The 13,616-nt window shown below is 36.5% G+C and overlaps 1 protein-coding gene and 1 non-coding gene across 2 annotated transcripts in view; both read right to left on the bottom strand.

Annotated features, from left to right (window-relative positions):
• Positions 1-13,616, bottom strand: part of PRTG (protogenin) — a 123,798-nt gene that overhangs the window by 96,610 nt on the left and 13,572 nt on the right. The gene's annotated exons all lie outside the window — the stretch shown is intronic.
• LOC114493561 lies at positions 5,697-5,805 on the bottom strand. Its single transcript, XR_003684197.1, has one exon. It is a non-coding gene; the product is annotated as a U6 spliceosomal RNA (small nuclear RNA).

Genomic DNA, 13,616 nt, shown 5'->3' on the forward strand with positions numbered 1-13,616 from the left:
TCTCAACCCCATCAGGACCACCAGTGATGGACCAAATTGCTTCTCCTTGATCCTCAGCTGATTTGGACTCCACAGCATCTACAACAGTGGAATGCCCTCACCTTGAGACTTCCTTATTTCCTTTCAGTACTTCCTCCACCCATTTGGATGATTCCTTTCCTTTCACTCACTTCTTAAATGTAAGGCTGACTGACTGTGTGTCTTCAGCCCTCTTATCTTTGTACACTATACTCTTTCCTTGACAACCCCATCAACTTCTGCCACCCAACACATAGTTAATAACTACTAAATGTATGTATTTCTAGGTTTCAACTCTTCTCTTGGAAAATCTTCAATTCCACCAACATAATGGTTAGATGCCTCCATCTAGATGTCCCAAAGGCACCTAAAATTTGGTGTGACAGGACTAAACTAATTTTCCTTCTCACTTATTCACACTAGTTCCAAATCTTTCCCCTCTCTTCCTCTCCCAGTCCACCAACACTTTCTTTCTGTGACTTACTCCCATGTTTCTCTTCAATCTGATTTAATGGTATCATCACCCAAAAACACAAGTCATAAATATTCAAGTTATCTTCAAGGGTAGAGAACATGAAATATTAATTCCCACATTTCTCTTATATCCTTTCTGTCTGTAATACACTGACTGCAAAAGTAGCTGAAATTCTTCATGCATCCATGTCCATGCTCTTTACAATGTAACTTTGCAGCTCTCCTCACCTTTTGAATCAGGCTGCCCTTGAGACTGGCTTTGGGCAGCAAAATGGGATGGAAGTAACAGTGTGCTATTTCCATGCCCTGAGAAGGCTTATGTGATTTCTTTCATTCTTTTGGAACTTGCCACAGACACATAACAAACTGATAGGTGATGAAAAGACATGTGGTCCAATTTCTCCCATCACTCCAACCAAAAGGCAGGCAGCCAGTCATGGGAGTTGAAATCACCTTATACCAGCCAGCACCCCTCCTCCTTGCAGACCTGCCCATTAATTGCAGACACATAAGTTAGCTCAGCTGACATGAGGCAAATCTAGCTCATGTCAGCAGAGCCATGCACCTGTTCTATAGACTTCTGTGAAATAATATATACTTATAGCATAAGCCACCATGTTTGAGTAGTTTGTTATGCAGTGGTAGTTAACTAATACACTTTCATTTCTGCTCTCATGGTTACTGCCCCAACTCATGCATCCATCTCTCAGCTGGCTGCTATTGTTTTAGCTCTCACCTGTAATCATTTATATGTATACATGTGCATACATATTATAAAAATAATTTTAGTAATTGTGTGTATATCTACATACATACGTATACTTGTACAAAACATTTGGTCAGGGACCACAGATGTGATAAGTAAAAAGTTAAATAAATATGGTAGATGATATCTCTTAGATGAGCATTACATGGAAGGAGGCCTAGAGAAGGAAAAGATCACAGTGAGATGAAATGGTTAAGAAAAGCATAAATAATTCTAGGTATTAAGACTTGAATTGAGTCAAATTAAAATGGAGCAATGTGCCCTAACTGGTATGGCTCAGTGGTTTGGGCATCATACTGCAAGGTGAAAGGTCACTGGTTCTATTCTTGGTCAGGGCACATACCTGGGTTGCGGGCCAGCCCCCCAGTTAAGGGTGTGCAAGAGGCAACCAATTGATGTTTTTCTCACATAAGGGTGTTTCCCTCTTTCCTTTCCTTCCTCTATAAAAAAAATAAATATTCAAAAAATAAAATAAAATGTAGCACTGAAATGGACTATAACATTTACATGATTGCATCCCCTTGTCACCCATCCTGTCAATCTCACTACTTGCTTTTCTGACCTCATCTTCTGCAATTCTCTCTTATGCTGCTCCAGCCACAATGGTTTCCTCACTGTTCCTTGAACACACAAACACACTCCAGCCTCATATCCTTTGCACTGGTTCTTCTCTCTACCTAGAAGTAATCTTCTTTTAGAAATCCCCATATCTGGTACGCTCTCTCTTCAAGTTTCTACTCGAATATCACCTTACAGAAAGGTCTTTCCTGATCATCTTATTTAAAACAGTGACTAACCCCCACCTCAGTTTTCTGTTCCCCCTTTACCCTGCTTTTTCTTTTTAGCATATCTCACTGCCTGACATACATTTATTCATTTTATCTCCCCCACTTGGCTATAAGCTCCACGAAGGCAGGGACTCCATCTACCTTGTTCCCTGCACCTAACCCCAGCCCCTAGCACAATGACTAGTACCTGGTAGATGCTCAGTAAATATTTGTTGAGTAAATAATGAAAGAAATGATGAGCAGAGAGTTCAGTATCAAAGCTCCCAAACTGAGTTTCTCATTGACAATTTAGAAGAAAAAATAAATTATCCATGCACTTCATATCAATTGAAAAGTCAGATGGGATCTTTAAGTGAAAGTGTCACTGTCAAGCACTCTAATCTAAATTAAAACTCCTATTTTTCAGACTTCCAATCAAGATGAAGACACAGGTAAACACTGCTTACCTCCTCACACAACTACATCAAAATTACAACTAAATTATAGAACAACCATCACTCAGAACTGTCAGAAATCTAGTTAAATGGAAGTCCAACAACTATGGAACTAAAGAAAAAAACTGGTAAGAGGGGCAGAAATGCAGAGATGCTGAATGGGCTGATACCATACCCATGTGTGGTAGATAAGAATTTGGTGGGGGGATATTGTGGGAGCAAGGAGTCTCAACCCCATACCAGGCCACCCAGCCCAGGGTTGCAGTGGCAGGAAGATAAGCCCCCATAACTTCTGTCTGTAAAAACCAGTAGGGATTGAGTCAGTAGAAGAAACTTCTAGAGTTCCAAATAGTTCCTCTTAAAGAACCTGCACATGGACTCACCTACTCAGACTCACTCCCTCTGAGCTCCAGCACTGGGGTAGCAACTTAAAAGGCACCAATGGCATACAGGTAGGAACTGAAGGGTCTATCATCAAAGCAAGAGCTGGAAGACAGCTTTCTCCCAGACAGAAAGGTGGTCAGACGCCACTGTTACTTTTCTGAGCCCACCCTCACAGAGCCATAGAGCCAGCAGGCAGGTGTCATCTCTGAGACTCCATCAACCTAGCTAACTATATTTGTCCTGCCCTGGAGATCCCCTGAGGCTCCACTGCACCCAAGCTGTCAAGTGGCTTTTCCATGTGAATGGCTGGTTTTGGCTCATGCTTCACAACTTACTAAATTCTCTCAAACAAGCAAGAGCTGACCTCTGTGAGCCCCCAGCTTGCGTACCTCAACTAAGTTGCTCTAGGTCTGGCACAAGCACTAGCCAGCCTAGGTCACAGTATGTCTTCACCTGGGAACCTCCAAGCCCATCACATGTAGCAGCCATCTGCCACTTGCTTTTGTAGCTCACATGGGGTGGCCCCAGGCAAAACACAGGTTGGTGGCTGACCCTAGCCTGTACTACCTGGGAAACCCTGCAGCCTGGGCACCCAGTGGACAGCTATGGACCACATCAGAGCACCACTACCCTGCTCCTGCACAACTGATCATCCATAGAGGGTGGAGGTTGGTGGTACGTAATCACAGCCAATCTTTGCAGCTGACTGGCCTGGGTAAATCCCTCCCACTGACCTGCAAACAGCAATCAAGGCTCAACTACAACAGGAGAATATACTCAGCACACACGAACAGCACACCTTGAATACCCAGCTTGGGTGATAAGGGAGGCTTTGCCACTGGAGCCTACAAGACACCTAATACATTATTAGGCTACCCTACCAAATCATGGAATCATAGCCGCTCTACGTAATACACAGAAACAAACACAGGGAGGATGACAAAATAAGGAGACAAAGAAACATGGCCCAAATGAAAAGAACAGATCAAAACGCCAGAAAAAGAACTAAATGAAATGCAGATGAGCAATCTATCAAGCGCAGAGTTCAAAACACTGGTTATGAAGATGCTCAATGAACTAAGTGAGAATCTCAATACCATTAAAAAAATCCAGACAGAAACTAAGGATACATTAATGGAAATAAAGAACAATTTAGAGGTAGACAACAGTAAAGTGGATGAAACTGAGAATCAAATCAATGATATGGAACATAAGGAAGCAAAAAACAACCAATCAGAACAACAAGAAGAAAAAATAATCCAAAAAATGAGGATAGTGTAAGCAGCCTCTGGGACAACTTCAAGAGGTCCAACAGTTACATCATAGGGATACCAGAAGGAGAAGAGAAAGAGCAAGAAATTGGAAATCTATTTGAAAAAAAGTAATAAAGGAAAATTTCCCTAATTTATTGAAGGAAATACACATGCAAGTCCAGGAAGCACAGAGAATCCCAAACAAGATGGATGCAAAGTGGTTCACTCCAAGACACATCATAACTAAAATGACAAAAGTTAAAGATAAAGAGAGAATCTTAAAAGCAGCAAGAGAAGAGCAGTTGATTACCTACACAGGAGTCACCATAAGACTGTCAACTAATTTCTCAAAAGAAACTTTGCAGGCTGAAAGGGATTGCAAAGAAATATTCAGAGTCATGAAAACTGGGGACCTATAGCCAAGATAGCTCTACTGTGCAAAGATAATCTGACCTTCGATTCCAAATGAAGCATCCCAGACCAGAAAAAACTAAAGGAGTTCATCATCACCAAACCTTTATTATATGAAATGATAAAGGGACTTATTTAAAAAAAAAGAGTATCAAAATTATGAAAATAAAATGGCAATAAGCACATACCTATGGACAATTGAACCTAAAAAACAAACTAAGCAAACAAAAAGAACAGAGACAGAATATTGGATATGGAGAATGTTTTGATGGTTGCCAGATGGGAGGGCGGTTTGGGGGAATGGATGAGGAGGTGAGGGGATTGAGAAGTAAACAGGTAGTTACAGAATAGTATTGTGAGAGTAAAGTATAGTATGGAAATGGTGTAGACAAAGAAATATACACATGACCAATAAACATAAACAAAGGTGTGTGGATTGCCTGAGGGAATGAGGAGTGCTGGGTGGAGTGGGACAACTGGAGAAAAACTGAACAAGTATAATAACATAATCAATAAATTATAATTTTAAAAACATATTTTTCTCTGATAATAAACAAATAAGCAAAAAAGCAAGCAAACAATGAATGCTTTTCAGGTCTCAATATAACCTCTTCCATCACACAACTGCATTTTAGTCTTTTAAATAAAATTGATAAGCTTACATGCAATTTTCTTTTCTATACTGATAAGTCTTTGACATAAGAAAGTGAACTCTAGAGGTTAATAAATCAATCACTAGCAACCCACACTGGTCAAAATGGTGAGATGAAATGCTTGGTCAGAGTTCACTGACCAATGGTCAAAGACAGACAAAGACCCCTGTCTCAAATAATAGCTTTAGCTTTCAGAGAGGCTCATTTTCTGTAGCAGCAAAGATTTTCTAGAATGCAGCTTTGCTGTATGTTTAAACCAAATCCACAAATCTCAGGTGGATTTGCTTTCTTTGGGTATTATAATAGGTAACTGAAAAGCAGCTGATTCAACTCCTAATTGCTCATCCAATTTGATCATTAAGACAATCCAAATAATGATGTGTGATCTGGTTACTATAATTGTGCTCTTTCTCAAATCAAATTAAACATGAAGCAATCTGATCGATAACTCAAAGGCCCTGCTGAATCAAGTTAAGACTATTTGGTGCTAAACACAGATATGGTGTTAATTTTTTTTAAATATGGAATGCTTCATGAATTTGCATGTCCTCCTTGTGCAGGGGCCATGCTAATCTTCTCTGTATCATTCCTATTTTAGTGTATGTGCTGCTGAAGCGAGAGCATGGTATAAATTTTTCAGGGCAGACATTATTTCAGATTATTAGTATCTTTTTATATCAAACCTTTACGCAAATTAAGTATTTTTAAGACTTGGAAGAAAAACAGTAAAAAGATCGTTAAGATAAAACTTAAAAATAAGCTGTCAATTCAAGCAAACAACAAACACTTACAGCCATATAAGATAATTTGATTTCAAAGGCCACTAATAAGACATTTTATCTCTGACAAAATAGGGAAATATATTTTAAAACACTCCTCTAAATGTTGTTTATTCAGACTATTTCAAACATATAGAAGAGAGAGTAACACAACAAACATTTCTGTACATTCCACCAAGCTTTAATGAATACTAACACTCTGCCACATTCATAGCAGAATTTTTTTAAATATAAAACATTACAAATTTGGTTGTATACCTGTCTCTAACTTAATCTTTCCCTCCCCAGAAATAACCACTATCCTGAATAATATCCTTGGTCTCATTAATATTTTATACTATGTATATACTCATAAACAAAATATATACTGTTTTGCATACTTTCAATCTATACACAAAGGCACCATTCTCTATTATGTAATTTATTTTTATGCTTAGCTTACTTTGCCATTTATCCACATTTATATATATATTTTTTTAATCATTTTAACCAATTCATTTCACTGTATCCCATGATTTATTAGCCATATCTTTATTGATATACATGTAATTTGTTTCCAACTTTCCGTTATTACAAAGGCTGCTTCAAAAAACATTCTTATACATGTTTCCTTTTGCACATGGGCAAGAATTTTTCTATGACATATACCTAGTAATGAAACTGCTGAGTCAAAAGGCATATGCATCTTCAATTTTTCCACATACAGCCAAACTGCTTTCTAAAATAGTTATCATTTATATTCACTTTAGATTACCATCAGCTTTCTTAGCCATAATTTGGAAGTATCAGGCATTTTGATGTTTGTCAATGTAGTGAATGTAAAATAGTGCCTTTATTTTTTTTAAGAGTTTATTTCCTTTTAGAGAGAGGGGAAGGGAGGGAGAAAAAGAGGGAGAGAATCATCAGTGTGTGAGAGATTCATAGATCAGTTGTCTCTTACATGCCCCTAACTGGGGACCTGGCCTGCAACCCAGGCATGTGCCCTAAATGGGAATCAAACTGACGACCTTTCGATTCACAAGGAGTGCCCAATCCACTGAGTCACACCAGCCAGCCAGGGCTAAAATAATATCTTTAAAATTACTCTTTTCACTTTCTTGATTACAAGTGAGTTAAGCATAGTTTCACATATTTATCAGCTATTTAAGTTTTGTCTTCTGTGAACTACCTCCTGTTCACATTCTTTTCTACTAGGATATTTGCTTCTTTTTTACTGATTTGTAGAAATTCTTTATGTATTTTGGTTAGTAATCCTTTGTCATTTAGATTTACTGCATATATCTTTTTTGGCTTGTGGCTGGTCCTTTAACTCCTGGCTTATGTTATTTTTCTGAAATTCAGAAGTTTAAAATTTTTTTTGAAGTTTTAAAAATTTATTATTTTCTTCATGGTTTAGGCTTCTTATAAATTGTTTAAATTTTTTTCCTGATCCAGAAGTGAAGCCAGGCCTAAAATTTCAGGCCACTTAACCCTCTACATTTCTCTCCTGTTTTGGCTTCCCATAGATGTTCCTCTTGTTTTTAAGCCAGAATATGTCTTTTTAGTTTTCTATTCTTGTATTTTACCTATAATTGCTGTGCATTTGGAGCAGAGGGAGTATATCCAAGCAGGAACTTATTACTGCCCCACCTTGATAAGTCACCTTTTCCCCCCCCTAACTTTAGGGAAGGTTAAGTTTCCAAAAAAAAGATTATTTCCCCTGCTTATGGATCACATATGCTTTGAAATATTAAATTAATTGTTTCAAGTATAATGATCTAGTCCATATTGTAACTATTCAAATCTTTTAACCATTTACACTTAAAAATTATACATATTCAAAATAGCTATAAGAGATGACATATATTTTTGACCTAAAATGTTCTATTTATGCTTTGAACTTGAGCAGTGGTTTCTTAAAGAAATATATAAACATCATTGTTTTTCATAAAGTTAAAATTTGGAAACAATCCTTAAAAATCTCTGTGTTTAATGAATTCAAATGGCAACCCCACAAGAGGGACTTCCGAGGAAAGTCCATTTAGCGAGTTCCTTAATTTTTTAGGAACTGAGCTTTAAAATACATAGATGTGATACTCTAATAATTATAACTGAATACAATCACTGTAATTCTTCTTTTAATCTAATGGTTTCTTCAAATAATAAAGTATTTTTCATATTATCTAATACTAACATTTCAGAATGTATCAGCCCTGGCTGGTGTAGCTCAATGGACTGGGTGCTGCTGGCCTGTGAGCTGAAAGGTCACTGGTTTGATTCCCAGTCAGGGAATATGCCTGGATTGCGGGCCAAGTCCCCAATCAGTGTTTCCCTCACACACTGATATTTCCCTCCCTCTCTTCCTCCCTTCCCCTCTCTCTAAAAATAAAAATAAAAATTAAAATTAAATAAGTACTAATATGTTTGTGTTATTTAAAAAAGAACTATTAAGTAATATATCTGTTATTTAACTGAGGCTACAATGACAGGGCGTATAATGAAACAAAATATTATCAAAGACCTCAGTGCCAAAGCTTTCACATTTGTTTCCTACCTCCAGGGATAAGAACACGTTCTTTACATAATGCCAACCATGTTTTTAATCTGATTCATTCATTGATTCTATACACAAAGCTATTAGACTATTAGGAATCCTAGCCCTTACCCTTAAAAGCAAAAGCTTGGAGCTAACTGGGGGCCTTGAGAGTATTTGAAGCATTTGTAAAAGTGACCTCAGGGCAACTTCAAGCCCTAAAGGATGCTTTTAGTGTTTGCAAAAGCAGCAGGAAGTTCCTAATCCTTTTTTTTTTTTCCTTAAAAGAAGAGATAAATGTCTTTGATTTGGGATCACAACATCCAGAGTACTCTGGAATTACAGCCTCCGAAACATCCTGAGTACTGAGGATCCAAACTAGAGGTCTGCAGGGAAAATAATATTGGTTTTAAGATCAAAAAGGGCTAATCTTGAAGCCAAAATGTCAGTGAAAGAAACTCAAAAAGGAATTTACTACTGTTGGCCTGATCTCGCAATTAACACCAACTCCAAGTGAGAGGAAACCTTTGTGATAAAACATTCAGATGAACAGCTGGCACAAGTTAAAGGAAAAGACATGGGTAAATTATTCAGTAAGTGCACAACTACTATAATAAAATGCTCAACACTTACAAAAATTCTCAAGGGGATGAGGGAGGGTGTAAAGGAAATGAGTGGTGATAGAAGGAGACTTAACCTGGGGTGGTGAACACATAGTACAGTGTACAGATGATGTGTTGTGGAATCATGCACCTGAAACCTGTGTAATTTTGTTAACCAGTATCACCCCAATAAATTAAAATATAAGTAAAAGGAAAGAGAATGAGTCCCTAAACTGTAAACACTGTAAAACATCATATGATCACATAATATACAGACATGCAGAGATGAATGGAAATAAATTTGTCAAAATGTTACCAGCAAAGGAAAAATTCCAACAATTGTTCACATTATTTTTTTCAGATACTGTCCAAAAACTACCAGATAAACAAAGTATATCACTCTCCTTGAAACAGAATAATTATTTGCCACCAACTTACAAATGAATTTAGATTGATGATCGACTGTCCAAATACAAGTTTGTATCAATCACAATATTCCATTAGGTTATTAACCAAGACCAAGTTTTTAATCAGAATTAACATATGTGCTGAGAAATGACAGTTCCTCTGCATCCTACAGCACTCTTCCCTACCTCTTTAATCCATGTGACTACAGCCCTTAGTTGCATGGGAGGCAAGGAGTCATTGAGGAGGTTTTGAAAATATCAAGAGGATTTCAACAGAATGCTGCAACATCGTCATAATGTGGAAACTACCTTAAAGTGCTGAGAGGGTCTAATCTTCAAGAATTACAGTATAATCTAGTTTTTAATTTTTGTCTAAATGACCAGACTACTAAAAGGAAAAAAAATCACTTCTTTGATTTCTTATTTTCTTTTTCTATCTACTTAGTTAAAGCATACAAAGATATGAAGAGTTTTTAGGACTGTAATTGCTGAGTTCATTATGATCTAGAAAAAGTAATTTTATAGACATACATGTAACAAAAATATTATATATGTATGCATGTATTCATGTGTGTATATATACATATATATTTATACAACTTGATAATCCCTAAATCTCAAGCTATTATTATGAAATTAAGAGTTTTTCATTTTCAAATGAGATTCATGTTTAGTAACATTCTCCAGTAAAGTGGTATGCCAGCTATGGTAAAAGCTGTGGCTTTAAAGCTACATGATACCAAAACACCTTGATGAAAGTGGAAAATATAGCCATTGATGCAAGGGCGTCAGTTATATGACACAACTAAGTGATGGAGAAACATCTACATCCCTATCTCTTTACTGGTCCTTCCTGATGTCAGAGACCTGACCTTTATAAGAAAGTAGAAAATATATACATTTAACACAGGAGAAATAGTCTAACTTATTTCAAACAGAATGCTTTAACTAAAATATAAATGATATTTTACAGAAAATAGTAGACACAAAAAGGTATGTCACAACAAATCATTTTGTATTAAAAACTGTCAAAATCTGGGTAAAGCACAATATTACCCTGTAGTGGAATTCCACTTAGTAGGCAATGATTTTAAGAAGCCTTTGAGGGTAATAGCTCTCTCCTGCTGATTTATGAGATGTTTCTTTCAACCATGCCTCTCTAGTAATTCTATGCAAGAGAGAAAAAGCAAAAGGCCACAATGAAGGTTTCTGGGATGTGCCATCTGAAAGCTTTTATTCTTCTGAAGAAAGAAAGTTATGACCTTTGACATTGTGCTCTGGTGCCGAAGAAACTGCTCATAAATGTATGTCAGTAATGAAGCAGAAATCAATAATTTCATTTAATCTGGTAAACTATTATGTAATGGGGCACAACATGTCTGAAGAGCCAAATGCCCTCTTATTAATGACACTTACGTTGCTGTTTCATTAAGATGAAAATTTTGTTTCCCTGTTTCATATTTTTAAAAATCATAATTTTCACTATCATATATGAAATGTGTCCAGCATTGTAAGTTAACACAACTCACTTTTTCTTAAAAAAAACCATAAAAATTCATGTATATTTTTAATGCATATTTTCATTTGACCTTCTTAAATATAGATATACCAAGTTTATAAGGCTAGGCCTCTTAAGGCTCAGATTACTATTCATAAATAATTTTATACTCACATACATATGTAACTGGTTTTATAAATATACACACTTTAAGCCCACTATCTTAGTTGGGTTGCCTGTTAAAATCAAATGCTTGAATTGTTTAGAAAAGCTAAAATACCAAAAATAGGGGTTGGGGGATTGACTGTTTTCCTTGTCTTAATTAATTTTACTAAAATTTTTCAAATATTTACAGATTAATGAGAAATGGTTTCATCTGTTAAACCATATCAAAATCATCTACAAAACTGATATTAGAAGATAAAATAAAGAACAGGGAAGTTTGCTTAAAAATCATGATTGCCTTTTCAAGTTGAAGACCTAATAGACTAAATTTTTAGAAACATAAGTTGAAGGAAAATCAATTTAAGAAACAGCACAGAGAACTTTAATAAACAAATGATGAATGCCTTTTAATGGTTTTACATACTCACTGATTATTATTTTTAAAGAGAATGTTCCCAAAGGATGAGCTGTATATGTTTAACAGTTATTTCAGATAAAATAAATAGAAATTTAACCATTTAACACTAGTTAAATAACTAAATTTTCTGATAATCATGGTATTAATAAAAGTTTCAGGAAAATGTAAAATGGTATTATTTTGCTATCATAACATAGCCCTAGCCAGGTGGCTCAGTTGGTTGGAACACTGTCCCATGCACCAAAAGGTTGCGGGCATCATCCCTGGCTGGGGTGCATACTGGCTGGGGCGCATACAGAGGAAACCAATTTCTCTCCCACGTCAAGTTTCCCTCCCTCTCCCCCGCTTCCTCTCTTTCTAAAATCAATAAACATATCCTTGGGTGAAGATTAAAAAAATTAAATCATAGCAGAATAGTATTATTTCTAATTTGAAAATAATAATGTCACAGAATATCAGAACAACAAGAAATTATCCCACTGTTAAATTTTAGGCAAAATTCAGTGTCCCTATCGCTTGTTTCCATTCTACTAAAACTGCTCTGAGACTTTAATGATCTATTAATTGCCTGGCATAAAGAGTATTTTTCAAATTTTGTCTTAATGAAACACTGTTGCATCTGATGTTATCTCATAAACTCCCTGAAACTTCTCCCATGATTTCTATGATTCTGTACATCACTGGTTTTCCACCCAGCTTCCTGACAACTGTTTTTGTCTCTGCTGGCTGCCCATGCTTCATGCACAGTACACTCATCCTGCTCAAAACCATGACTTCAATTCCACGTCAGTCAGTCCTGGTGATGCTCAACTTGATACCTTCAAGCCATGCCTTTCCTGACTCATACCAGCTCCCTTAAACCATGTGCTAGACAGCTCCACCTGAACATCTCACAGATACCTTAAAACATTTTCCAAGCCAAACTCATTACCTTCCTTTTATTAGCTCCTTCTCCTGTGTTCTCTATGTTAGTTGTTGCACCACCATTTACCAAGTCATCCAAACAAGAAATACTGACATCATCCTGAACTTTTTGCTTTCCCTTACTCCCTACACCTAACAAGTACTGCTATTTTTAATCCTAATTATGACCTAAAAATCTATCTTCCTTTTATCCTCTTATACATGCTCTAGTCCAGACCCTTATGAGTTCTGACCATGCTGGCATCACAGCCTCCATCTGCCTCCCACCCTGTTCACTCATCTTCTGTTCTCACACGCCCCAGTAAATCAAACTATAAAACAACCCGACCAATCCAAATCCCCTGCAGCTCCTCACCACTTGCAGGTTACATTCCAGGTTTCTCAACAGGGCAGGTGGTATATCATGAGTATTTATTTTCTTAAGTGGATCTTGCCCACATCTTCAACTCCATTTCTAGCCACCGTTTCCTTGCAATTTACTCTCTAGCAACACCAAACAGCTTATTATTTCACACATATCATGTTGTTCCTTACTACTACACCTTTTTGACTCATCCAACTAAAATCTAGCTTTCCTTTAAAATTTAGCTTAGGGATCACTCCCACAAGGATCCTTCCCTAGGTGCCTCCTAACCCCCACCCCAGATATGTAGATGAATGGGGAACTAAAGTATTCAGAAGCAAAATGTCATGATGTCTGCTGCAACTTACATTTTTAGAGAGAAAGACAAAGACAAAGTAAATGTGGCAAAATGTTAACAGATAGGAATCTAGTTGAAAGGAATTCATGTGTTCATTATACTATCCTCCCATTTTTCTGTAGATCTGAAAATTTTCAGTATAAAGTTTTTAAAAAAACTAGTATTACATATGTAATTCTGCCAAGGGTATATACCTCTACTATTACATAACCATACTGCTTTAGTAATTGCTTACTTATGAATTTCTTTTTCCCACTAACCTATCATTGAGTCAGGAACTGTTTTTTTAATTAATTGTGGCATTCTCAAGACCTAGCAGAGTAGCTTTCAATAAGTATTTTTTTGAGAAATGTATTTTTCTACACTTGAAAGCTATATAATCTTATTAAACAATGCCAGCCCCCCCAAATATTAGGAAGATATAATAAT

This window comes from Phyllostomus discolor, chromosome 1 (genome assembly GCF_004126475.2).
Source record: "Phyllostomus discolor isolate MPI-MPIP mPhyDis1 chromosome 1, mPhyDis1.pri.v3, whole genome shotgun sequence".
Classification (NCBI taxonomy): domain Eukaryota; kingdom Metazoa; phylum Chordata; class Mammalia; order Chiroptera; family Phyllostomidae; genus Phyllostomus; species Phyllostomus discolor.